The sequence below is a fragment of the Pseudophryne corroboree genome, unplaced genomic scaffold (genome assembly GCF_028390025.1).
Source record: "Pseudophryne corroboree isolate aPseCor3 unplaced genomic scaffold, aPseCor3.hap2 scaffold_299, whole genome shotgun sequence".
In the NCBI taxonomy this organism is placed as follows: Eukaryota; Metazoa; Chordata; class Amphibia; order Anura; family Myobatrachidae; genus Pseudophryne; species Pseudophryne corroboree.
Genome location: NW_026969662.1, coordinates 49,716 through 74,256, shown reverse-complemented (window position 1 = coordinate 74,256; position 24,541 = coordinate 49,716). Strand labels below are relative to the sequence as shown.

Genomic DNA, 24,541 nt, shown 5'->3' with positions numbered 1-24,541 from the left:
AACACATTGGTACTTTCCCATGATGAGTGAGTGCTTCAGGATCTCTTGCACTTACATGGGCTATTAACCAAAAGGTTCCCACCCAGTGATGTAATTGACCTTGTGATCAGATTTTGGTGATCTTTAAGTAGACAAGTCAAAATTTCAAACCCCCTCTTATGGTGTAGGGTACCTGGCCTTCTCTGACGTAATCAGAGTTAGATTTAATTAAGGTGCGCAAGGACATAGAAGGGAGCGGTTTAAGAAAAGAGAAGTGGAAACAGACAGCAAACTAGGCTGGAGAGAGACCTGAGACAAAGAGATCTGAATTATACGAGAGCCGACCAGGGGAAACACAAATTATGCAGTCAAGTTTCCCACATTTGGGGAAATCGCAGGAGCAGCACACCCAGAGTGCAATGGGTGAGCCTTGCCCTGGGAGAAGCACCTTCATGATCATAGTATCTCACCTGGCAGGTAAGTAGGAGTTGGGCTAGTGCTGGGGAGGGTCGCTGCTCGGGTACGCCCCTGTCAAGTGAAGGAGATCCAACTGAGGCAGCACAAGGGAACTCTCGAAAGAAGAACAAGGCTAGAGGAAGATCTGAGACAAAGAAATCTGACTTTTACCAGAGCTGACCAGAGGAAAGCACAAACACAGTCCCCCACTACCACCAGGAAACATTAACGCCACTGCATCCTTGCTGCTTTCTCATGTGGAAGTCTATTTAATGTGAAAACAAGGTGCTATCTAATTAGCACACAGAAAAGAAAATTAAGTGAATTTTTGAAAGAAAACAATACTGTCAATATACTATTAAAACAAATTAAAATGGTAAAAGTTATTGTACTTTAAGTAAAAATAAAAGAGCAAAAATGTCAATCCCAGTTTTGGATTACTTTAATTAACAAAAAAAATGCATATAGCAGAGGATAGTTTCAATCTGCCTACCTCTGGGTTATGGACCCAGCATGCTTCCATTACAGTACTCTGCTGCACATGTAAGTGCAAGAGATCCTGAAGCACTCACTCATCATGGGAAAGTACCAATGTGTTTCTTCATTGGTTGATGGAAGAAACATCTTACAAAAACTCTCCACATTATTGACTTTTTAAAATGTTTCTAGGAAACGTTCTAGATGAATGCTTATTAGCCTTTTTCAGTATATGCTTTTGCAAAGTGTCGCTGTGGCGCAATCAGTTAGTGTGTAAGGCTATTAACCAAAAAGTTGGTGGTTCAATCCCACCCAGGGACGTAATTGACCTTGTTATCAGATTTTGGTGATCTTTATGTAGACAAGTAAAAATTTCAAACCCCCTCTTATGGTGTAGGGTACCTGGCCTTCTCTGATGTAATCAGAGTTAGATTTGATTCAGTGATTTTATAAAAAACAGCTAGGAAGCACAATTTAGCAGTGGGTTGCAGAGAAAAAGAAATATGCTGGCAAAAAAATCCAATTGAGTGATTAAACAGCTCTTCATTTTCTGGCTTTATTTTTATGCTAACAAATTTGTTCTGTGAAAAGTGTCCACAAAGCCAAGTCTCTGATTAACACCTTTGTAGGGATGGTTTTTCACCTATTACTAAATTAAACTTGCTTCATTGGAAAGGCAGCAAGATGCATCCTCATTTCAATATCTACAGAAATAATACAGGTTGACACCAGGAAACATTAACGCCACTGCAAACTTGCTGCTTTCTCATGTGGAAGTCTGTTTAATGTGAAAACAAGGTGATATCTAATTAGCACACAGGTAAGGAATTAAGAAAATCTTTATTTAAGGGTGAAGATGTTTCTCACAAAATCGTTGCCCCAATGCATCATTGAAATTCAAGCTGGAAAGATGATTTTAATATATCACTTGTACATTTTGTATTGCTCTTCTGGTGACAATGTAGTTTGTTTTTGTCAATTACCATTTTAATAATCGGGTAAAGAAAATTAATTGGATTTTTGAAAGAAAACAATACTGTCAATATACTATTAAAACAAATTAAAATGGTAAAAGTTATTGTACTTTAAGTAAAAATAAAAGAGCAAAAATATCAATCCCAGTTTTGGATTACTTTAATTAACAAAAAAAAATGCATATAGCAGAGGATAGTTTCAATCTGCCTACCTCTGGGTTATGGACCCAGCATGCTTCCATTACAGTACTCTGCTGCACATGTAAGTGCAAGAGGTCCTGAAGCACTCACTTATCATGGGAAAGTACCAATGTGTTTCTTCATTGGTTGATGGAAGAAACATCTTACAAAAACTCTCCACATTATTGACTTTTTAAAATGTTTCTAGGAAGCGTTCTAGATGAATGCTTATTAGCCTTTGTCAGTAAGTACTTTTGCAAAGTGTCGCTGTGGCGCAATCAGTTAGTGTGTATGGTTATTAACCAAAAGGTTGGTGGTTCAATCCCACCCAGGGACGTAATTGACCTTGTTATCAGATTTTGGTGATCTTTAAGTAGACGAGTCAAAATTTCAAACCCCCTGTTATGGTGTAGGGTACCTGGCCTTCTCTGATGTAATCAGAGTTAGATTTGATTCAGTGATTTTATAAAAACAGCTAGGAAGCACAATTTAGCAGTGGGTTGCAGAGAAAAAGAAATATGCTGGCAAAAAAATCCAATTGAGTGATTAAACAGCTCTTCATTTTCTGGCTTTATTTTTATGCTAACAAATTTGTTCTCTGAAAAGTGTCCACAAAGCCAAGTCTCTGATTAACACCTTTGTAGGGATGGTTTTTCACCTATTACTAAATTAAACTTGCTTCATTGGAAAGGCAGCAAGATGCATCCTCATTTCAATGTCTACTGAAATAATACAGGTTGACACCAGGAAACATTAACGCCACTGCATCCTTGCTGCTTTCGCATGTTGAAGTCTGTTTAATGTGAAAACAAGGTGATATCTAATTAGCACACAGGTAAGGAATTAAGAAAATCTTTATTCAAGGGTGAAGGTGTTTCTCACAAAATCGTTACCCCAATGCATCATTGAAATTCAAGCTGGAAAGATGATTTTAATATATCACTTGTACATTTTGTATTGCTCTTCTGGTGACAATGTAGTTTGTTTTTGTCAATTACCATTTTAATAATAGGGTAAAGAAAATTAAGTGGATTTTTGAAAGAAAACAATACTGTCAATATACTATTAAAACAAATTAAAAAGGTAAAAGTTATTGCACTTTAAGTAAAAATAAAAGAGCAAAAATATCAATCCCAGTTTTGGATTACTTTAATTAACAAAAAAAAATGCATATAGCAGAGGATAGTTTCAATCTGCCTACCTCTGGGTTATGGGCCCAGCATTTTTCCATTGCAGTACTCTGCTGCACATGTAAGTGCAAGAGATCCTGAAGCACTCACTCATCATGGGAAAGTACCAATGTGTTTCTTCGTTGGTTGATGGAAGAAACATCTTACAAAAACTCTCCAGATTATTGACTTTTTAAAGTTTTTCTAGGAAACGTTCTAGATGAATGCTTATTAGCCTTTGTCAGTATGTACGTTTGTAAAGTGTCTCTGTGGCGCAATCTGTTGGTGTGTTTGGTTATTAATCACAGGGTTGGTGGTTCAATCCCACGCAGGGATGTAATTGACCTTGTTATCAGATTTTGGTGATCTTTAAGTAGACAAGTCAAAATTTCAAACCCCCTTCTTATGGTGTAGGGTACCTGGCCTACTCTGATGTAATCAGAGTTAGATTTGAATCAGTGATTTTATAAAAAAAACAGCTAGGAAGCACAATTTAGCAGTGGGTTGCAGAGAAAAAGAAATATGCTGGCAGAAAAATCCAATTGAGTGATTAAACAGCTCTTCATTTTCTGGCTTTATTTTTATGCTAACGAATTTGTTCTCTGAAAAGTGTCCACAAAGCCAAGTATCTGATAAACATATTTGTAGGGATGGTTTTTCACCTATTACTAAATTAAACTTGCTTCATTGGAAAGGCAGCAAGATGCATCCTCATTTCAATATCTACTGAAATAATACAGGTTGACACCAGGAAACATTAACGCCACTGCATCCTTGCTGCTTTCTCATGTGGAAGTCTGTTTAATGTGAAAACAAGGTGATATCTAATTAGCACACAGGTAAGGAATTAAGAAAATCTTTATTTAAGGGTGAAGATGTTTCTCACAAAATCGTTGCCCCAATGCATCATTGAAATTCAAGCTGGAAAGATGATTTTAATATATCACTTGTACATTTTGTATTGCTCTTCTGGTGACAATGTAGTTTGTTTTTGTCAATTACCATTTTAATAATCGGGTAAAGAAAATTAATAGGATTTTTGAAAGAAAACAATACTGTCAATATACTATTAAAACAAATTAAAATGGTAAAAGTTATTGTACTTTAAGTAAAAATAAAAGCTAAAATATCAATCCCAGTTTTGGATTACTTTAATGAACAAAAAAAAAATGCATATAGCAAAGGATAGTTTCAATCTGCCTACCTCTGGGTTATGGGCCCAGCATGCTTCCATTGCAGTACTCTGCTGCACATGTAAGTGCAAGAGATCCTGAAGCACTCACTCATCATGCGAAAGTACCAATGTGTTTCTTCATTGGTTGCTGGAAGAAACATCTTACAAAAACTCTCCAGATTATTGACTTTTTAAAGTTTTTCTAGGAAACGTTCTAGATGAATGCTTATTAGTCTTTGTCAGTATGTACTTTTCGCAAAGTGTCTCTGTGGCGCAATCGGTTAGTGTGTTCAGCTATTAATCAAAAGGTTGGTGGTTCAATCCCATCCAGGGACGTAATTGACCTTGTGATCAGATTTTGGTAATATTTAAGTAGACAAGTCAAAATTGCAAACCCCCTCTTATGGTGTAGGGTACCTGGCCTTCTCTGATGTAATCAGAGTTAGATTTGATTAAGTGATTTTATAAAAAAAACAGCTAGGAAGCACAATTTAGCAGTGGGTTGCAGAGAAAAAGAAAAATGCTGGCAGAAAAATCCAATTAAGTGATTAAACAGCTCTTCATTTTCTGGCTTTATTTTTATGATTACAAATTTGTTCTCTGAAAAGTGTCCACAAAGCCAAGTATCTGATTAACATCTTTGTAGGGATGGTTTTTCACCTATTACTAAATTAAACTTGCTTCATTGGAAAGGCAGCAAGATGCATCCTCATTTCAATATCTACGGAAATAATACAGGTTGACACCAGGAAACATTAACGCCACTGCATCTTTGCTGTTTTCTCATGTGGAAGTCTGTTTAATGTGAAAACAAGGTGATATCTAATTAGCACACAGGTAAGGAATTAAGAAAATCTTTATTTAAGGGTGAAGATGTTTCTCACAAAATCGTTGCCCCAATGCATCATTGAAATTCAAGCTGGAAAGATGATTTTAATATATCACTTGTACATTTTGTATTGCTCTTCTGGTGACAATGTAGTTTGTTTTTGTCAATTACCATTTTAATAATCGGGTAAAGAAAATTAAGTGGATTTTTGAAAGAAAACAATACTGTCAATATACTCTTAAAACAAATTAAAATGGTAAAAGTTATTGTACTTTAAGTAAAAATAAAAGAGTAAAAATATCAATCCCAGTTTTGGATTACTTTAATTAACAAAAAAAAATGCATATAGCAGAGGATAGTTTCAATCTGCCTACCTCTGGGTTATGGACCCAGCATGCTTCCATTACAGTACTCTGCTGCACATGTAAGTGCAAGAGGTCCTGAAGCACTCACTTATCATGGGAAAGTACCAATGTGTTTCTTCATTGGTTGATGGAAGAAACATCTTACAAAAACTCTCCACATTATTGACTTTTTAAAATGTTTCTAGGAATCGTTCTAGATGAATGCTTATTAGCCTTTGTCAGTATGTACTTTTGCAAAGTGTAGCTGTGGCGCAATCAGTTAGTGTGTAAGGCTATTAACCAAAAGGTTGGTTGTTCAATCCCACCCAGGGACTTAATTGACCTTGTTATCAGATTTTGGTGATCTTTAAGTAGACAAGTCAAAATTTCAAACCCCCTGTTATGGTGTAGGGTACCTGGCCTTCTCTGATGTAATCAGAGTTAGATTTGATTCAGTGATTTTATAAAAACAGCTAGGAAGCACAATTTGGCAGTGGGTTGCAGAGAAAAAGAAATATGCTGGCAGAAAAATCCAATTGAGTGATTAAACAGCTCTTCATTTTCTGGCTTTATTTTTATACTAACTAATTTGTTCTCTGAAAAGTGTCCACAAAGCCAAGTATCTGATTAACATATTTGTAGGGATGGTTTTTCACCTATTACTAAATTAAACTTGCTTCATTGGAAAGGCAGCAAGATGCATCCTCATTTCAATATCTACTGAAATAATACAGGTTGATACCAGGAAACATTAACGCCACTGCATCCTTGCTGCTTTCTCATGTGGAAGTCTGTTTAATGTGAAAACAAGGTGATATCTAATTAGCACACAGGTAAGGAATTAAGAAAATCTTTATTTAAGGGTGAAGATGTTTCTCACAAAATCGTTGCCCCAATGCATCATTGAAATTCAAGCTGGAAAGATGATTTTAATATATCACTTGTACATTTTGTATTGCTCTTATGGTGACAATGTAGTTTGTTTTTGTCAATTACCATTTTAATAATAGGGTAAAGAAAATTAAGTGGATTTTTGAAAGAAAACAATACTGTCAATATACTATTAAAACAAATTAAAATGGTAAAAGTTATTGTACTTTAAGTAAAAATAAAAGCTAAAATATCAATCCCAGTTTTGGATTACTTTAATGAACAAAAAAAAAAATTCATATAGCAAAGGATAGTTTCAATCTGCCTACCTCTGGGTTATGGGCCCAGCATGCTTCCATTGCAGTACTCTGCTGCACATGTAAGTGCAAGAGATCCTGAAGCACTCACTCATCATGCGAAAGTACCAATGTGTTTCTTCATTGGTTGCTGGAAGAAACATCTTACAAAAACTCTCCAGATTATTGACTTTTTAAAGTTTTTCTAGGAAACGTTCTAGATGAATGCTTATTAGTCTTTGTCAGTATGTGCTTTTTGCAAAGTGTCGCTGTGGCGCAATCAGTTAGTGTGTAAGGCTGTTAACCAAAAGGTTGGTGGTTCAATCCCACCCAGGGACTTAATTGACCTTGTTATCAGATTTTGGTGATATTTAAGTAGACAAGTCAAAATTGCAAACCCCCTCTTATGGTATAGGGTACCTGGCCTTCTCTGATGTAATCAGAGTTAGATTTGATTAAGTGATTTTATAAAAAAACAGCTAGGAAGCACAATTTAGCAGTGGGTTGCAGAGAAAAAGAAAAATGCTGGCAGAAAAATCCAATTGAGTGATTAAACAGCTCTTCATTTTCTGGCTTTATTTTTATGATTACAAATTTGTTCTCTGAAAAGTGTCCACAAAGCCAAGTATCTGATTAACATCTTTGTAGGGATGGTTTTTCACCTATTACTAAATTAAACTTGCTTCATTGGAAAGGCAGCAAGATGCATCCTCATTTCAATATCTACGGAAATAATACAGGTTGACACCAGGAAACATTAACGCCACTGCATCTTTGCTGTTTTCTCATGTGGAAGTCTGTTTAATGTGAAAACAAGGTGATATCTAATTAGCACACAGGTAAGGAATTAAGAAAATCTTTATTTAAGGGTGAAGATGTTTCTCACAAAATCGTTGCCCCAATGCATCATTGAAATTCAAGCTGGAAAGATGATTTTAATATATCACTTGTACATTTTGTATTGCTCTTCTGGTGACAATGTAGTTTGTTTTTGTCAATTACCATTTTAATAATCGGGTAAAGAAAATTAATTGGATTTTTGAAAGAAAACAATACTGTCAATATACTATTAAAACAAATTAAAATGGTAAAAGTTATTGTACTTTAAGTAAAAATAAAAGAGCAAAAATATCAATCCCAGTTTTGGATTACTTTAATTAACAAAAAAAAATGCATATAGCAGAGGATAGTTTCAATCTGCCTACCTCTGGGTTATGGACCCAGCATGCTTCCATTACAGTACTCTGCTGCACATGTAAGTGCAAAAGATCCTGAAGCACTCACTCATCATGGGAAAGTACCAATGTGTTTCTTCATTGGTTGATGGAAGAAACATCTTACAAAAACTCTCCACATTATTGACTTTTTAAAATGTTTCTAGGAATCGTTCTAGATGAATGCTTATTAGCCTTTGTCAGTATGTACTTCTGCAAAGTGTCGCTGTGGCGCAATCAGTTAGTGTGTAAGGCTGTTAACCAAAAGGTTGGTGGTTCAATCCCACCCAGGGACTTAATTGACCTTGTTATCAGATTTTGGTGATCTTTAAGTAGACAAGTCAAAATTTCAAACCCCCTGTTATGGTGTAGGGTACCTGGCCTTCTCTGATGTAATCAGAGTTAGATTTGATTCAGTGATTTTATAAAAACAGCTAGGAAGCACAATTTAGCAGTGGGTTGCAGAGAAAAAGAAATATGCTGGCAGAAAAATCCAATTGAGTGATTAAACAGCTCTTCATTTTCTGGCTTTATTTTTATGCTAACAAATTTGTGCTCTGAAAAGTGTCCACAAAGCCAAGTATCTGATTAACACCTTTGTAGGGATGGTTTTTCACCTATTATTAAATTAAACTTGCTTCATTGGAAAGGCAGCAAGTGATGTCATCCAAGCAGTGGGTCAAAGTTGGCTTCAAACCTCGTCTGCTTATGAAAAGAGAAAAGGGGTATGCAGGGCATGGCGGCCTTTTGCGGTGCTTGGATGACCCCTAGTTCGCATTAAATAATGCAGTCGAGTTTCCCACATTTGGGGAAATCACAGGGGTCAGCATACCCAGAATGCAATGAATGAACCGCACCCTGGGAGAACAGTCTTCATGACCATGGTATCTCCTATGCAAAATAAGTATGATTTGGGATAGGGCTGGGGAGGGCCGCTGCTCAGGCACATCTCTGTCAAGTAAAGGAGATTCAACTGAGGCAGCACAAGGGAACTCTCATCTGGGGACAACAACTGCAGGGAGAACACATATTTTCAGATGAACATGGGAGGGCAGAAGGCTGCCTAATACTGAAGCACCCTCAAACAACAAACCAAATGCAACAACTAGTGCAAGTATTCCTGGGGGAAGGCCTGCAGCAGATGGATTTGCATATGGCGATGTCATCCAAGCAGTGGGTCAAAGTTGGCTTCAACCCTCGTCTGCATATGAAAAGAGAAAAGGGGCGTGCAGGGCATGGCGGCCTTTTGCGGCACTTGGATGACCCCTAGTTCGCATTAAACACCTCCACCCTCCGTCGGTGTGGGGCTCATGTTGGCTATGCCCCAGCCCCTGAAGGATTCAAGCTGATTTCTTGCAGCAGCTGGGCACTGTAACAGCTCCAGAGCTGCTCTGTAAGGCAAGTAAAAGGGTGTGGGCCCTGCAGCACTACCTGTAGTTTGCATTGTGCATTGGAAGGCACAAAGTAAGCAGACGGGAGGAGAAGTTAGGATAGTGCACAAGGGTATAGACGGGAGGGGCTCAAGAAAAAAGAAGTGGAAACAGACAGCAAACTAGGCTTCCAATGCACAATGCAAACTACAGGTAGTGCTGCAGGGCCCACACCCTTTTACTTGCCTTACAGAGCAGCTCTGGAGCTGTTTAATCACTCAATTGGATTTTTCTGCCAGCATAATTTTTCTCTTACGTCCTAGAGGATGCTGGGGACTCCGTAAGGACCATGGGGGATAGACGGGCTCCGCAGGAGACATGGGCACTTTAAGAAAGACTTTAGATCTGGGTGTGCACTGGCTCCTCCCTTTATGCCCCTCCTCCAGACCTCAGTTTACTACTGTGCCCAGAGGAGACTGGGTGCTTTTCAGGGAGCTCTCCTGAGTTTCCTGACAGAAAGTATATTTGTTAGATTTTTTTATTTTCAGGGAGCCTGCTGGCAACAGACTCCCTGCATCGAGGGGCGGAGGGGAGAGATGCACACCTACTTCTGTGAGTTGATAGGCTCTGCTTCTTAGGCTACTGTACAGCATTAGCTCCAGAGGGATCGGTACGCAGGTCTCACCCTCGCCGTCCGTCCCAGAGCCGCGCCGCCGTCCCCCTCGCAGAGCCGGAAGATAGAAGCCGGGTGAGTATGAGAAGAAAAGAAGACTTCAGAGGCGGCGGAAGACTTCATGATCTTCACTGAGGTAACGCACAGCAGTAAAGCTGTGCTCCATTGCTCCAATACACCTCACACACGGCAGTCAGTGTAAGGGAGAAGGGCGCAGGGGGGACGCCCTGGGCAGCAATATAGACCACTCTTTGGCAAAATAAATATATATGCAGCTAGGCACTGTATATATATATATAAGAGCCCCCGCCATTTTTTTACTATATTTGAGCGGGACAGAAGCCCATCGCTGAGGGGGTGGGGCTTCTCCCTCAGCACTCACCAGCGCCATTTTCTCCACAGCACCGCTGAGGGGAAGCTCCACGGACTCTCCCCTGCTTATACCACGGTAGAAAGAGGGTCTTAAAGAAGAGGGGGGCACATAATTAGGCGCATATATATATGGAAATACAGCGCTACTGGGTAAACATAAAATTATTGTGTTTTTTTCCTGGGTCATATAGCGCTGGGGTGTGTGCTGGCATACTCTCTCTCTCTGTCTCTCCAAAGGGCCTTGTTGGGGAACTGTCCTCAGATAAGAGGATTCCCTGAGTGTATGGTGTGTCGGTACACGTGTGTCGACATGTCTGAGGTAGAAGGCTCTCCTAGAGAGGAGCAGGAGCAAATTAATGTGGTGTCTCCATCGACAACGCCGACACCTGACTGGATGGATATGTGGAATGTTTTAAGTGCTAATGTAAACTTATTACACAAGAGATTAGACAAAGCTGAAGCTAGGGAACAGTCAGGGAGTCAACCCATGCCTGTCCCTATGTCGCAGGGACCTTCGGGGTCTCAAAAGTGCCCACTATCCCAAATAGTTGACACAGATACCGACATAGTGTCGACTACGATGATGCAAAGTTACAGCCAAAATTGGCTAAATGTATTCGATATATGATTATTGCAATAAAAGATGTTTTGCACATCACAGAGTCCCCTGTCCCTGACACGAGGGTACACATGTATAAGGGAAAGAAACCTGAGATAACCTTTCCCCCCTCACATGAGTTGAACGAATTATGTGAAAAAGCTTGGGAATCTCCAGACAAAAAGCTGCAGATTCCCAAAAGGATTCTTATGGCGTATCCTTTCCCGCCAATGGACAGGATACGGTGGGAATCCTCCCCTAGGGTGGATAAAGCATTGACACGCTTATCCAAAAAGGTAGCGCTGCCATCCCAGGATACGGCTACCATCAGGGACCCTGCTGACCGCAAGCAGGAGGTTACCCTAAAGTCCATTTACACACATTCTGGTACCTTACTCAGACCGGTAATTGCGTCGGCCGGGGTTGTAGCGCAGTGGCAGCATGGACAGATACCTTATCAGCAGAGATTGAGACCCTAGATAAGGATGCTATGTTATTGACCATAGGGCATATAAAAGATGCTGTCCTATATATGAGAGATGCTCAAAGTGACATTAGTCTACTGGGTTCTAGAATAAACGCTATGTCGATTTCTGCTAGACGAGTCCTATGGACCCGGCAATGGACAGGTGATGCCGACTCAAAAAGGCATATGGAGGTTTTACCTTACAGGGGTGAGGAATTGTTTGGGGAAGGTCTCTCGGACCTAGTCTCCACAGCTACAGCTGGTAAATCAAATTTTTTGCCTTATATTCCCTCACAGCCTAAGAAAGCACCACATTATCAAATGCAGTCCTTTCGATCACAGAGAAACAAGAAAGTACGAGGTGCGTCCTTTCTTGCCAGAGGTAAGGGCAGAGGGAAGAAGCTGCACAACACAGCTAGTTCCCAGGAACAGAAGTCCTCCCCGGCCTCTACAAAATCCACCGCATGACGCTGGGGCTCCGCTAAAGGAGTCCGCCCAGTTGGGGGCACGTCTTCGAGTTTTCAGCCACATCTGGGTTCATTCGCAGGTGGATCCCTAGGCAATAGAAATTGTTTCTCAGGGTTACAAGCTGAAATTCGAAGAGGTGCCTCCTCGCCGGTTTTTCAAATCGGCCCTACCATCTTCTCCCCAGGAAAGGGAGATAGTGTTAAATGCAATTCACAAATTGTATCTTCAACATATGCCGCTGTTCGGGCACCCCCCTGTCAAGTGAAAGAGATCCAACTGAGGCAGCACAAGGGAACTCTCGAAAGAAGAACAAGGCTAGAGGAAGATCTGAGACAAAGAAATCAGACTTTTTCCAGAGCTGACCAGAGGAAAGCACAAACACAGTCCCCCACTACCACAAATAATGCAGTCGAGTTTCCCACATTTGGGGAAATCACAGGGGTCAGCATACCCAGAATGCAATGAATGAACCTCACCCTGGGAGAAAAATCTTCATGACCATGGTATCGCCTATGCAAAATAAGTATGATTTGGGATAGGGCTGGGGAGGGCCGCTGCTCAGGCACTTCTCTGTCAAGTAAAGGAGATTCAACTGAGGCAGCACAAGGGAACTCTCATCTGGGGACAACAACTGCAGGGAGAACACATATTTTCAGATGAACATGTGAGGGCAGAAGGCTGCCTAATGCTGAAGCACCCCCAAACAACAAACCAAATGCAACAACTAGTGCAAGCATTCCTGGGGGAAGGCCTGCAGCAGATGGATTTGCATGTGGTGATGTCATCCAAGCAGTGGGTCAAAGTTGGCTTCAACCCTCGTCTGCATATGAAAAGAGAAAAGGGGCGTGCAGGGCATGGCGGCCTTTTGCAGCGCTTGGATGACCCCTAGTTCGCATTACACACCTCCACCCTCCTTCGGTGTGGGGCTCATGTTGGCTATGCCCCAGCCCCTGAAGCATTCAAGCTGATTTCTTGCAGCAGCTGGGCACTGTAACTGCTCCAGAGCTACTCTGTAAGGCAAGTAAAAGGGTGTGGGCCCTGCAGCACTACCTGTAGTTCGCATTGTGCGTTGGAAGGCACGAAGTAAGCAGACGGGAGAAGTCAGGATAGTGCGCAAGGGCATAGAAGGGAGCGGCTCAAGAAAAGAGAAGTGGAAACAGACAGCAAACTAGGCTGTAGAGAGACCTGAGACAAAGAGATCTGAATTATACGAGAGCCGACGAGGGGAAACACAAATTATGCAGTCAAGTTTCCCACATTTGGGGAAATCGCAGGAGCAGCACACCCAGAGTGCAATGGTTGAGCCTTGCCCTGGGAGAAGCACCTTCATGATCATAGTATCTCACCTGGCAGGTAAGTAGGAGTTGGGCTAGAGCTGGGGAGGGTCGCTGCTCGGGTTCCCCCCTGTGAAGTGAAGGAGATCCAACTGAGGCAGCACCAGGGAACTCTCGAAAGAAGAACAAGGCTAGAGGAAGATCTGAGACAAAGAAATCTGACTTTTACCAGAGCTGACCAGAGGAAAGCACAAACACAGTCCCCCACTACCACAAATAATGCAGTCGAGTTTCCCACATTTGGGAAAATCACAGGGGTCAGCATACCCAGAATGCAATGAATGAACCTCACCCTGGGAGAACAATCTTCATGACCATGGTATCTCCTATGCAAAATAAGTATGATTTGGGATAGGGCTGGTGAGGGCCGCTGCTCAGGCACATCTCTGTCAAGTAAAGGAGATTCAACTGAAGCAGCACAAGGGAACTCTCATCTGGGGACAACAACTGCAGGGAGACCACATCTTTTCAGATGAACATGGGAGGGCGGAAGGCTGCCTAATACTGAAGCACCATCAAATATCAAACCATATGCAACAACTACTACAAGCACTCCTGGGGGAAGGTCTGCAGCAGACGGATTTGCATACGGTGATGTTATCCAAGCAGTGGGCCAAAGTTGACTGGAACCCTCATCTGCATATGAAAAGAGAAAAGGGGCATGCAGGGCATGGCGGCCTTTTGCAGTGCTTGGATGACCCCTAGTTCGCATTAAACACCCCCACCCTCCTTTGGTGTGGGGCTCATGTTGGCCATGCCCCATCCCCTGAAGCATTCAAGCTGATTTCTTGCAGCAGCTGGGCACTGTAACAGCTCCAGAGCTGTTCTGTAAGGCAAGAAAAAGGGTGTGGGCCCTGCAGCACCACCTGTTGTTCGCATTGTGCGTTGGAAGGCACAAATTAAGCAGACGGGAGGAGAAGTCAGGATAGTGCGCAAGGGCATACTTTTCTCTTAGTCCGGGGGCAAGGCTTCAAAATGGGGTCTGCAACGGAGGAGACACAGGGGGCGTGGTCACAGCAGCTTTTCTCTACAGCCTGCACCAGCAGGAGCCTACACCATTTTTTATGATCACGCTGAACTGCAGTGCGACTGCAATTACAGCATGGTCAAGAAGGGAGGCGTCATGCTGGGTGGCCATGCCCTGTCACTGTGCAGGAGCCAGCACAGCTCACACACTAGTCCCCGGGTGCAGCCCCCAACCCCCGGGACACCCGGAGCAACAAAATGTAGATTCAGGCCACCAGGCCACGCCCCTACCTATGAAACCATGCCTCCTTTTTACCATTGCGCTGTTTATCTGCGCGCACTGCATTACAATCTCCCTCGCCACCTCTCTGGGTGTCACCAGTGATAGTGACACCTCTGCCATGCTTGTAGCAGCTGGTCCTAAGATCTACGCCTCAAGCCCTGAGTGTTTGCCCTTGTGACTTGTTGATCATCATAGCGAAGCAGATGCTTACAGAAAACTGCAGGGGCTTAGATTGAAAATAAAAAAATTGATGGGTATAAGGTAGAGAGGAGCGGGTTCGGTTCTCCGAGAACCGAATTCCCCACGAACTCCACGTGGTTTACACTGGTCCGAGGCAGGCTCGGTTGTTCCCGCCTGACTCGGAAAACCTGAACAAGGGAAAATGTCATCATCCCGCTGTCGGATTCTTGCGAGATTCGGATTCCATATAAAGAGCTGCGCGTTGCTGCCATTTTTACTCGTGCATTGAAGAGAGAGCGGAGAGGACGTGGCTATGTTCTCTCAGTGGAAATCTCAATATCAGTGCTCAGTATCAGTGGTTACTTATTGCTGCTCAGTAATACTAGTAGTGTGTCTCTCCTGCTCAGTGTCAGTTCTCAGTAGTATCCTCATCAGTGCTCAGTATCACTGCTCATTGTCTTGTGCTGCATTGTGGTGCTCAGCATACTACAGTACATTACTAATAGTCCAGTGCTGCATCTTGCTGCTCAGTGTCAGTTCTAGTATCCTCATCAGTGCTCACTATCACTGCTCATTGCATTGTGGTGTTCTGTATACTACAGTAACATAGTAATATAGTATATATAGAGGAGCGGGTTCGGTTCTCCGAGAACCGAATTCCCTACGAACTCCACGTGGTTTACACTGGTCCGAGGCAGGCTCGGTTGTTCCCGCCTGACTCGGAAAACCTGAACAAGGGAAAATGTCATCATCCCGCTGTCGGATTCTCGCGAGATTCGGATTCCATATAAAGAGCTGCGCGTTGCCGCCATTTTTACTCGTGCATTGAAGAGAGAGCGGAGAGGACGTGGCTATGTTCTCTCAGTGGAAATCTCAATATCAGTGCCCAGTATCAGTGGTTACTTATTGCTGCTCAGTAATACTAGTAGTGTGTCTCTCCTGCTCAGTGTCAGTTCTCAGTAGTATCCTCATCAGTGCTCAGTATCACTGCTCATTGTCTTGTGCTGCATTGTGGTGCTCAGCATACAACAGTACATTACTAATAGTCCAGTGCTGCATCTTGCTGCTCATGTTGGCTATGCCCCAGCCCCTGAAGCATTCAAGCTGATTTCTTGCAGCAGCTGGGCACTGTAACAGCTCCAGAGCTGCTCTGTAAGGCAAGTAAAAGGGTGTTGGCCCTGCAGCACTACCTGTAGTTTGCATTGTGCGTTGGAAGGCACAAAGTAAGCAGACAGGAGAAGTCAGGAGAGTGCACAAGGGCATAGAAGGCAGGGGCTCAAGAAAAGAGAAGTGGAAACAGACAGCAAACTAGGCTGGAGAGAGACTTGAGACAAAGAGATCTGAATTATACGAGTAGCCGACCAGAGGAAACACAAATTATGCAGTCAAGTGTCCCACATTTGGGGAAATCGTAGGAGCAGCACACCCAGAGTGCAATGGGTGAGCCTTGCCCTGGGAGAAGCACCTTCCTGATCATAGTATCTCACTTGGCAGGTAAGTAGGAGTTGGGCTTGAGCTGGGGAGGGTCGCTGCTCGGGCACCCCCCTGTCAAGTGAAGGAGATCCAACTGAGGCAGCACAAGGAAACTCTCGAAAAAAGAACAAGGCTAGAGGAAGATCTGAGACAAAGAAATCTGACTTTTACCAGAGCTGACCAGAGGAAAGCACAAACACAGTCCCCCACTACCACAAATAATGCAGTCGAGTTTCCCACATTTGGGGAAATCACAGGGGTCAGCATACCCAGAATGCAATGAATGAACCTCACCCTGGGAGAACAATCTTCATGACCATGGTATCTCCTATGCAAAATAAGTATGATTTGGGATAGGGCTGGGGAGGGCCGCTGCTCAGGCACATCTCTGTCAAGTTAAGGAGATTCAACTGAGGCAGCACAAGGGAACTCTCATCTGGAGACAACAACTGCAGGGAGAACACATATTTTCAGATGAACATGGGAGAGCAGAAGGCTGCCTAATACTGAAGCACCCCAAACAACAAACCAAATGCAACAACTAGTACAAGCATTCCTGGGGGAAGGTCTGCAGAAGACGGATTTGCATACGGTGATGTTATCCAAGCAGTGGGCCAAAGTTGACTGGATCCCTCATCTGCATATGAAAAGAGAAAAGGGGCATGCAGGGCATGGCGGCCTTTTGCAGTGCTTGGATGACCCCTAGTTCGCATTAAACACCTCCCCCCTCCAGGTAGTGCTGCAGGGCCCACACCCTTTTACTTGCCTTACAGAGCAGCTCTGGAGCTGTTACAGTGCCCAGCTGCTGCAAGAAATCAGCTTGAATCCTTCAGGGGCTGGGGCATAGCCAACATGAGCCCCACACCGACGGAGGGTGGAGGTGTTTAATGCGAACTAGGGGTCATCCAAGTGCCGCAAAAGGCCGCCATGCCCTGCACGCCCCTTTTCTCTTTTCATATGCAGACGAGGGTTGAAGCCAACTTTGACCCACTGCTTGGATGACATCGCCATATGCAAATCCATCTGCTGCAGGCCTTCCCCCAGGAATACTTGCACTAGTTGTTGCATTTGGTTTGTTGTTTGAGGGTGCTTCAGTATTAGGCAGCCTTCTGCCCTCCCATGTTCATCTGAAAATATGTGTTCTCCCTGCAGTTGTTGTCCCCAGATGAGAGTTCCCTTGTGCTGCCTCAGTTGAATCTCCTTTACTTGACAGAGATGTGCCTGAGCAGCGGCCCTCCCCAGCCCTATCCCAAATCATACTTATTTTGCATAGGAGATACCATGGTCATGAAGACTGTTCTCCCAGGGTGCAGTTCATTCATTGCATTCTGGGTATGCTGACCCCTGTGATTTCCCCAAATGTGGGAAACTCGACTGCATTATTTAATGCGAACTAGGGGTCATCCAAGCACCGCAAAAGGCCGCCATGCCCTGCATACCCCTTTTCTCTTTTCATAAGCAGACGAGGTTTGAAGCCAACTTTGACCCACTGCTTGGATGACATCACTTGCTGCCTTTCCAATGAAGCAAGTTTAATTTAATAATAGGTGAAAAACCATCCCTACAAAGGTGTTAATCAGATACTTGGCTTTGTGGACACTTTTCAGAGCACAAATTTGTTAGCATAAAAATAAAGCCAGAAAATGAAGAGCTGTTTAATCACTCAATTGGATTTTTCTGCCAGCATATTTCTTTTTCTCTGCAACCCACTGCTAAATTGTGCTTCCTAGCTGTTTTTATAAAATCACTGAATCAAATCTAACTCTGATTACATCAGAGAAGGCCAGGTACCCTACACCATAACAGGGGGTTTGAAATTTTGACTTGTCTACTTAAAGATCACCAAAATCTGATAACAAGGTCAATTAAGTCCCTGGGTGGGATTGAACCACCAACCTTTTGGTTAACAGCCTTACACACTAACTGATTGCGCCACAGCGACACTTTGCAGAAGTACATACTGACAAAGGCTAATAAGCATTCATCTAGAACGATTCCTAGAAACATTTTAAAAAGTCAATAATGTGGAGAGTTTTTGTAAGATGTTTCTTCCATCAACCAATGAAGAAACACATTGGTACTTTCCCATGATGAGTGAGTGCTTCAGGATCTTTTGCACTTACATGTGCAGCAGAGTACTGTAATGGAAGCATGCTGGGTCCATAACCCAGAGGTAGGCAGATTGAAACTATCCTCTGCTATATGCATTTTTTTTTGTTAATTAAAGTAATCCAAAACTGGGATTGATATTTTTGCTCTTTTATTTTTACTTAAAGTACAATAACTTTTACCATTTTAATTTGTTTTAATAGTATATTGACAGTATTGTTTTCTTTCAAAAATCCAATTAATTTTCTTTACCCGATTATTAAAATGGTAATTGACAAAAACAAACTACATTGTCACCAGAAGAGCAATACAAAATGTACAAGTGATATATTAAAATCATCTTTCCAGCTTGAATTTCAATGATGCATTGGGGCAACGATTTTGTGAGAAACATCTTCACCCTTAAATAAAGATTTTCTTAATTCCTTACCTGTGTGCTAATTAGATATCACCTTGTTTTCACATTAAACAGACTTCCACATGAGAAAACAGCAAAGATGCAGTGGCGTTAATGTTTCCTGGTGTCAACCTGTATTATTTCCGTAGATATTGAAATGAGGATGCATCTTGCTGCCTTTCCAATGAAGCAAGTTTAATTTAGTAATAGGTGAAAAACCATCCCTACAAAGATGTTAATCAGATACTTGGCTTTGTGGACACTTTTCAGAGAACAAATTTGTAATCATAAAAATAAAGCCAGAAAATGAAGAGCTGTTTAATCACTCAATTGGATTTTTCTGCCAGCATTTTTCTTTTTCTCTGCAACCCACTGCTAAATTGTGCTTCCTAGCTGTTTTTTTATAAAATCACTTAATCAAATCTAACTCTGATTACATCAGAGAAGGCCAGGTACCCTATACCATAAGAGGGGGTTTGCAATTTTGACTTGTCTACTTAAATATCACCAAAATCTGATAACAAGGTCAATTAAGTCCCTGGGTGGGATTGAACCACCAACCTTTTGGTTAACAGCCTTACACACTAACTGATTGCGCCACAGCGACACTTTGCAAAAAGCACATACTGACAAAGACTAATAAGCATTCATCTAGAACGTTTCCTAGAAAAACTTTAAAAAGTCAATAATCTGGAGAGTTTTTGTAAGATGTTTCTTCCAGCAACCAATGAAGAAACACATTGGTACTTTCGCATGATGAGTGAGTGCTTCAGGATCTCTTGCACTTACATGTGCAGCAGAGTACTGCAATGGAAGCATGCTGGGCCCATAACCCAGAGGTAGGCAGATTGAAACTATCCTTTGCTATATGAATTTTTTTTTTTGTTCATTAATGTAATCCAAAACTGGGATTGATATTTTAGCTTTTATTTTTACTTAAAGTACAATAACTTTTACCATTTTAATTTGTTTTAATAGTATATTGACAGTATTGTTTTCTTTCAAAAATCCACTTAATTTTCTTTACCCTATTATTAAAATGGTAATTGACAAATACAAACTACATTGTCACCATAAGAGCAATACAAAATGTACAAGTGATATATTAAAATCATCTTTCCAGCTTGAATTTCAATGATGCATTGGGGCAACGATTTTGTGAGAAACATCTTCACCCTTAAATAAAGATTTTCTTAATTCCTTACCTGTGTGCTAATTAGATATCACCTTGTTTTCACATTAAACAGACTTCCACATGAGAAAGCAGCAAGGATGCAGTGGCGTTAATGTTTCCTGGTATCAACCTGTATTATTTCAGTAGATATTGAAATGAGGATGCATCTTGCTGCCTTTCCAATGAAGCAAGTTTAATTTAGTAATAGGTGAAAAACCATCCCTACAAATATGTTAATCAGATACTTGGCTTTGTGGACACTTTTCAGAGAACAAATTAGTTAGTATAAAAATAAAGCCAGAAAATGAAGAGCTGTTTAATCACTCAATTGGATTTTTCTGCCAGCATATTTCTTTTTCTCTGCAACCCACTGCCAAATTGTGCTTCCTAGCTGTTTTTATAAAATCACTGAATCAAATCTAACTCTGATTACATCAGAGAAGGCCAGGTACCCTACACCATAACAGGGGGTTTGAAATTTTGACTTGTCTACTTAAAGATCACCAAAATCTGATAACAAGGTCAATTAAGTCCCTGGGTGGGATTGAACAACCAACCTTTTGGTTAATAGCCTTACACACTAACTGATTGCGCCACAGCTACACTTTGCAAAAGTACATACTGACAAAGGCTAATAAGCATTCATCTAGAACGATTCCTAGAAACATTTTAAAAAGTCAATAATGTGGAGAGTTTTTGTAAGATGTTTCTTCCATCAACCAATGAAGAAACACATTGGTACTTTCCCATGATAAGTGAGTGCTTCAGGACCTCTTGCACTTACATGTGCAGCAGAGTACTGTAATGGAAGCATGCTGGGTCCATAACCCAGAGGTAGGCAGATTGAAACTATCCTCTGCTATATGCATTTTTTTTTGTTAATTAAAGTAATCCAAAACTGGGAATGATATTTTTGCTCTTTTATTTTTACTTAAAGTACAATAACTTTTACCATTTTAATTTGTTTTAAGAGTATATTGACAGTATTGTTTTCTTTCAAAAATCCACTTAATTTTCTTTACCCGATTATTAAAATGGTAATTGACAAAAACAAACTACATTGTCACCAGAAGAGCAATACAAAATGTACAAGTGATATATTAAAATCATCTTTCCAGCTTGAATTTCAATGATGCATTGGGGCAACGATTTTGTGAGAAACATCTTCACCCTTAAATAAAGATTTTCTTAATTCCTTACCTGTGTGCTAATTAGATATCACCTTGTTTTCACATTAAACAGACTTCCACATGAGAAAACAGCAAAGATGCAGTGGCGTTAATGTTTCCTGGTGTCAACCTGTATTATTTCCGTAGATATTGAAATGAGGATGCATCTTGCTGCCTTTCCAATGAAGCAAGTTTAATTTAGTAATAGGTGAAAAACCATCCCTACAAAGATGTTAATCAGATACTTGGCTTTGTGGACACTTTTCAGAGAACAAATTTGTAATCATAAAAATAAAGCCAGAAAATGAAGAGCTGTTTAATCACTTAATTGGATTTTTCTGCCAGCATTTTTCTTTTTCTCTGCAACCCACTGCTAAATTGTGCTTCCTAGCTGTTTTTTTATAAAATCACTTAATCAAATCTAACTCTGATTACATCAGAGAAGGCCAGGTACCCTACACCATAAGAGGGGGTTTGCAATTTTGACTTGTCTACTTAAATATTACCAAAATCTGATCACAAGGTCAATTACGTCCCTGGATGGGATTGAACCACCAACCTTTTGATTAATAGCTGAACACACTAACCGATTGCGCCACAGAGACACTTTGCGAAAAGTACATACTGACAAAGACTAATAAGCATTCATCTAGAACGTTTCCTAGAAAAACTTTAAAAAGTCAATAATCTGGAGAGTTTTTGTAAGATGTTTCTTCCAGCAACCAATGAAGAAACACATTGGTACTTTCGCATGATGAGTGAGTGCTTCAGGATCTCTTGCACTTACATGTGCAGCAGAGTACTGCAATGGAAGCATGCTGGGCCCATAACCCAGAGGTAGGCAGATTGAAACTATCCTTTGCTATATGAATTTTTTTTTTTGTTCATTAAAGTAATCCAAAACTGGGATTGATATTTTAGCTTTTATTTTTACTTAAAGTACAATAACTTTTACCATTTTAATTTGTTTTAATAGTATATTGACAGTATTGTTTTCTTTCAAAAATCCACTTAATTTTCTTTACCCTATTATTAAAATGGTAATTGACAAATACAAACTACATTGTCACCATAAGAGCAATACAAAATGTACAAGTGATATATTAAAATCATCTTTCCAGCTTGAATTTCAATGATGCATTGGGGCAACGATTTTGTGAGAAACATCTTCACCCTTAAATAAAGATTTTCTTAATTCCTTACCTGTGTGCTAATTAGATATCACCTTGTTTTCACATTAAACAGACTTCCACATGAGAAAGCAGCAAGGATGCAGTGGCGTTAATGTTTCCTGGTATCAACCTGTATTATTTCAGTAGATATTGAAATGAGGATGCATCTTGCTGCCTTTCCAATGAAGCAAGTTTAATTTAGTAATAGGTGAAAAACCATCCCTACAAATATGTTAATCAGATACTTGGCTTTGTGGACACTTTTCAGAGAACAAATTTGTAATCATAAAAATAAAGCCAGAAAATGAAGAGCTGTTTAATCACTTAATTGGATTTTTCTGCCAGCATTTTTCTTTTTCTCTGCAACCCACTGCTAAATTGTGCTTCCTAGCTGTTTTTTTATAAAATCACTTAATCAAATCTAACTCTGATTACATCAGAGAAGGCCAGGTACCCTACACCATAAGAGGGGGTTTGCAATTTTGACTTGTCTACTTAAATATTACCAAAATCTGATCACAAGGTCAATTACGTCCCTGGATGGGATTGAACCACCAACCTTTTGATTAATAGCTGAACACACTAACCGATTGCGCCACAGAGACACTTTGCGAAAAGTACATACTGACAAAGACTAATAAGCATTCATCTAGAACGTTTCCTAGAAAAACTTTAAAAAGTCAATAATCTGGAGAGTTTTTGTAAGATGTTTCTTCCAGCAACCAATGAAGAAACACATTGGTACTTTCGCATGATGAGTGAGTGCTTCAGGATCTCTTGCACTTACATGTGCAGCAGAGTACTGCAATGGAAGCATGCTGGGCCCATAACCCAGAGGTAGGCAGATTGAAACTATCCTTTGCTATATGCATTTTTTTTTTGTTCATTAAAGTAATCCAAAACTGGGATTGATATTTTAGCTTTTATTTTTACTTAAAGTACAATAACTTTTACCATTTTAATTTGTTTTAATAGTATATTGACAGTATTGTTTTCTTTCAAAAATCCTATTAATTTTCTTTACCCGATTATTAAAATGGTAATTGACAAAAACAAACTACATTGTCACCAGAAGAGCAATACAAAATGTACAAGTGATATATTAAAATCATCTTTCCAGCTTGAATTTCAATGATGCATTGGGGCAACGATTTTGTGAGAAACATCTTCACCCTTAAATAAAGATTTTCTTAATTCCTTACCTGTGTGCTAATTAGATATCACCTTGTTTTCACATTAAACAGACTTCCACATGAGAAAGCAGCAAGGATGCAGTGGCGTTAATGTTTCCTGGTGTCAACCTGTATTATTTCAGTAGATATTGAAATGAGGATGCATCTTGCTGCCTTTCCAATGAAGCAAGTTTAATTTAGTAATAGGTGAAAAACCATCCCTACAAATATGTTAATCAGATACTTGGCTTTGTGGACACTTTTCAGAGAACAAATTCGTTAGCATAAAAATAAAGCCAGAAAATGAAGAGCTGTTTAATCACTCAATTGGATTTTTCTGCCAGCATATTTCTTTTTCTCTGCAACCCACTGCTAAATTGTGCTTCCTAGCTGTTTTTTTTATAAAATCACTGATTCAAATCTAACTCTGATTACATCAGAGTAGGCCAGGTACCCTACACCATAAGAAGGGGGTTTGAAATTTTGACTTGTCTACTTAAAGATCACCAAAATCTGATAACAAGGTCAATTACATCCCTGCGTGGGATTGAACCACCAACCCTGTGATTAATAACCAAACACACCAACAGATTGCGCCACAGAGACACTTTACTAACGTACATACTGACAAAGGCTAATAAGCATTCATCTAGAACGTTTCCTAGAAAAACTTTAAAAAGTCAATAATCTGGAGAGTTTTTGTAAGATGTTTCTTCCATCAACCAACGAAGAAACACATTGGTACTTTCCCATGATGAGTGAGTGCTTCAGGATCTCTTGCACTTACATGTGCAGCAGAGTACTGCAATGGAAAAATGCTGGGCCCATAACCCAGAGGTAGGCAGATTGAAACTATCCTCTGCTATATGCATTTTTTTTTGTTAATTAAAGTAATCCAAAACTGGGATTGATATTTTTGCTCTTTTATTTTTACTTAAAGTGCAATAACTTTTACCTTTTTAATTTGTTTTAATAGTATATTGACAGTATTGTTTTCTTTCAAAAATCCACTTAATTTTCTTTACCCTATTATTAAAATGGTAATTGACAAAAACAAACTACATTGTCACCAGAAGAGCAATACAAAATGTACAAGTGATATATTAAAATCATCTTTCCAGCTTGAATTTCAATGATGCATTGGGGTAACGATTTTGTGAGAAACACCTTCACCCTTGAATAAAGATTTTCTTAATTCCTTAC

At 40.5% G+C, this 24,541-nt stretch overlaps 5 non-coding genes and 3 pseudogenes across 5 annotated transcripts; 1 reads left to right on the top strand and 7 right to left on the bottom strand.

The window, feature by feature from the left end:
- Positions 1 to 301: 301 nt before the first annotated feature.
- On the bottom strand, positions 302 to 464 carry LOC135016334 (U1 spliceosomal RNA). Its single transcript, XR_010214467.1, has one exon. It is a non-coding gene; the product is annotated as a U1 spliceosomal RNA (small nuclear RNA).
- An 8,227-nt stretch (positions 465 to 8,691) lies between these two features.
- Positions 8,692 to 8,870, bottom strand: LOC135016467 (U1 spliceosomal RNA; annotated as a pseudogene).
- Positions 8,871 to 12,272: 3,402 nt separating this feature from the next.
- LOC135016222 (U1 spliceosomal RNA) lies at positions 12,273 to 12,436 on the bottom strand. The gene has a single exon (XR_010214357.1). It is a non-coding gene; the product is annotated as a U1 spliceosomal RNA (small nuclear RNA).
- A 698-nt stretch (positions 12,437 to 13,134) lies between these two features.
- Positions 13,135 to 13,270, bottom strand: LOC135016409 (U1 spliceosomal RNA; annotated as a pseudogene).
- A 152-nt stretch (positions 13,271 to 13,422) lies between these two features.
- Positions 13,423 to 13,586, bottom strand: LOC135016350 (U1 spliceosomal RNA). Its single transcript, XR_010214483.1, has one exon. It is a non-coding gene; the product is annotated as a U1 spliceosomal RNA (small nuclear RNA).
- Positions 13,587 to 16,010: 2,424 nt separating this feature from the next.
- LOC135016407 (U1 spliceosomal RNA) lies at positions 16,011 to 16,174 on the bottom strand. Its single transcript, XR_010214535.1, has one exon. It is a non-coding gene; the product is annotated as a U1 spliceosomal RNA (small nuclear RNA).
- A 152-nt stretch (positions 16,175 to 16,326) lies between these two features.
- Positions 16,327 to 16,490, bottom strand: LOC135016258 (U1 spliceosomal RNA). Its single transcript, XR_010214393.1, has one exon. It is a non-coding gene; the product is annotated as a U1 spliceosomal RNA (small nuclear RNA).
- Positions 16,491 to 17,401: 911 nt separating this feature from the next.
- LOC135016475 (U1 spliceosomal RNA) lies at positions 17,402 to 17,580 on the top strand (annotated as a pseudogene).
- The last annotated feature ends 6,961 nt before the right edge of the window (positions 17,581 to 24,541 follow it).